This window comes from Papio anubis, chromosome 5 (genome assembly GCF_008728515.1).
Source record: "Papio anubis isolate 15944 chromosome 5, Panubis1.0, whole genome shotgun sequence".
Classification (NCBI taxonomy): Eukaryota; Metazoa; Chordata; class Mammalia; order Primates; family Cercopithecidae; genus Papio; species Papio anubis.
The window spans coordinates 155,578,524-155,581,549 of record NC_044980.1 but is presented as its reverse complement, the minus strand read 5'-3'; the positions used below and the strand labels follow the sequence as shown (position 1 = coordinate 155,581,549).

The window sequence follows — 3,026 nt, the reverse complement described above, 5'->3', positions numbered from 1 at the left end:
AAGAGAGAGTATAGAAATCCCAGTTTTTCAGATACTCTTGATTTCAATGGACCTTAAGCTACACTTAGGAAAATACTGCCTTCCTGTATCATATCCACCCTAACATCAAATGTGACTGAAAGTATCAAAACGCTTAAAATTCCTGCAGGGCTGGGTGCAGCAAGCAAGCAACCAACGTGCAAAATATAAGAAGGCATCAACTCTCAGACTCAATTCTACTTTCTTTTTTTCTTTTTCTTGAAACAGAGTCCCACTGTGTCACCCAGGCTGGAGTGCAATAGCACAGTCTTGGCTCACTGCAACCTCTACCTCCCAGATTCAAGTGATTCTCCTGCCTCAGCCTCCCAAGTATCTAGGATTACAGGCCTGTTCCACCTCACCCGACTAAATTCTTGTATTTTTACTAAAGACGGGCTTTCTCTATGTTGGCCAGACTGGTCTCAAACTAGAGGCCTTAAGTGATTTACCCACCTTGGCCTCCCAAATTTCTGGAATTACAGGCATGAGCCACCGAGTCCAGTCCTGACTCTGCTCTTGTGAAAGCTGAGAGTACTGTGTTATTTTAATATCTGATCTACCTGTGGATTCAGCTAACCTAAAGTTGTTGAATTCTTAAGCCACCACCCCCATCTCACCAGGTAAGCCCTGCATTCATCATAACTTTGACTTTCTAGATTCTCAGACACAGTGAATACCCATTCAGATGCTTGTCACGTAGATGGACATTATGTAACTTTCTCTCCCCAGCACAAGAATTGCTTTCAGATCATCAGTGACTTAATTGAGCAAATGGCAAAGATCTTGCCAAAATCTGAGAAGATGTCCTCTGACCTTGTAAGTACTTTTAAGTGTAATTTCATTTAAATAGCCCAAAGCTTTTAGCCAAATACAACTTGGCAGTTCAATAATATTTGAGGAGGGTAAAAGCAGGTACTATGTCAAAGAGCCAAGTGAATAAATTTTTTATAGAAGTCAGTCATATTAATTGTATTGTTCAAAGATGATACTGTTCACATCAGTGTTTATATATCTATTAAAACGTTTGGGTTTATCTAATCCATGTTTTCCTTTATCATATGTTAATACTGGATGTATTTAACACTTCCAAGTGAGGTGATCTGCAAGCAGAGGGGCCCTGAACATGTCTAAATGGAATAGTGACATGTTTCTCCTACAGATGACATTGCAGTTACTAATTGCTCATTATACTAGAACATGTGTGAACCCTCACACTTCAGGGGTGCTTGTTTTTCACCCTTGAAGTTCTTCAGTTCAAAAAAGGTTAAAGATCTATACCTTAACAAAAGAGAGACAGCCTCAGTTTGCTCTGTAGTATGTACTAAACTTAAATATTCTTTTTATAATATGCTAGTTAGAAAGAGATGTATACTCTTAAATAATGCCAAGACTTTCCTTAACCCCATTTCTGTGGATATTGTTTGCTTTTCAGCATTTCAATTCTTGCTAATCTTATTTCAGCATCCCACATAACTAGAATTGTACAGATTCTAACTATTCAATCATCTCTTCCCTTCCCTATGAAATGTGCTAACAGGATGTGAAATGGAGGTGGGCTCCCTGTGTTCTTGCTCTGAGTCTAAAGGAAGTTAAATATAAAAACTCAGGAAGTGTCTGAACACACCTCCATTTCAATGTGATCCTCAGTTAGTACATTTCCCTTGAGGTAGGCAGAAAAATGTGAATACATTTTTTTTTAACCTATCCAATTTCAACTTAAAACTTCATCTTAAAATTTTCCTTTTGCCCCATCAACTGGGTGCCCTAGATTATAGAGGAATGGAGAAAGAAAAAAGAACTTGGCTTAACCATTTGCTATTTTGTGATATTTTATATCATATGCTGCTAGCCTCACCAGGAGTGAATATATGTCAATTCATATATCCAAATCTATGAAAAGGAACATGAAATGGGATCAACTAAATTATATTGAAGACATATACAGATACATTAAGCTTTGGAAAACATCTGGACTTTGGAATACTGGTCCACACGTCTTTCAGAGAGTCTTTCAGAGGTAAGAAGAAACATTTCTTGTGATTTTTATTATGTTCAAATTCAGCAAAGGAGATGACTTCATTTCCCTCGTGCTGTGGTTTGAATGTGTGTTTGAATTTATACGTGCAACCTTAACCTCCAAGGTGATAGTATTAAACGGTGGGGTCCATAGGAGGTGATTAGGCCATGAGGCTGGATGGGATTAGTGCCCTTAAAAAAGGACTGGAGGGAACAAATTTGTCCCTTTTGCCCTTGTGCCATGTGAGGACACAGAGAAGGCACCACACAGCCCTCACTGGCCAGTGAATTTGCTGGTACCACAGTCTTAGACTTCTCCATCTCTAGAACTATGAAAAATAAATTTCTACCACTTATAAATTACCCAGTCTATGGTATTTTATTGTAACAGCAGGAATCAACTAAGACACTTAATCCAACTTAATAGGGTTTGGCTGTGTCCCCACCCAAAGCTCATCTTGAATTGTAGTTCCCATAATCCCCACGTGTTGTGGGAGGGACCAGGTGGAAATAAATGGATCATGGGGGCAGTTTCCCCCATCCTGTTCTTGTGATAGATAGTTTTCATGAGATCTGATGGTTTTATAAGGGGTTTTTCCTCCTTTTTGCTAGGCATTTCTTGCTGCTGCCATGGGAAGAAGGATGTGTTTGCTTCCCCCTCTGCCACTATTAAGTTTCCTGAGACCTCCTGAGTCATGCTGAACTGTGAGTCAATTAAACCTTTTTCTTTTATAACATAATGGCCTAGATTATGGACAAAATCTAAGTTTACTTCAGTGCTGGGTTAACCGTATGACCACGGTGGCTGGCATGAAATTAACCAACCCTAAATATTAGTATGGCTTAGTCAAACTTTCACTATTACTAAAAATTTATCACTGCTGTTTCCTATGGAGATGTGGTTGAGCAAAGTGTTTTGAGCATCATTTGTGCATACTTGATACCTGCTCCTTTTGATCTGGGTGATCTATTAGAAGGAGGAGGAGAAAAAT

At 39.0% G+C, this 3,026-nt stretch overlaps 1 long non-coding RNA gene across 1 annotated transcript; it reads left to right on the top strand.

Annotated features, from left to right (window-relative positions):
• The first annotated feature begins 439 nt into the window (after positions 1–439).
• On the top strand, positions 440–2,682 carry LOC103885559. The gene is made up of 4 exons (XR_648699.4): positions 440–638; positions 748–834; positions 1,868–2,035; positions 2,647–2,682. It is a non-coding gene; the product is annotated as an uncharacterized LOC103885559 (long non-coding RNA).
• The last annotated feature ends 344 nt before the right edge of the window (positions 2,683–3,026 follow it).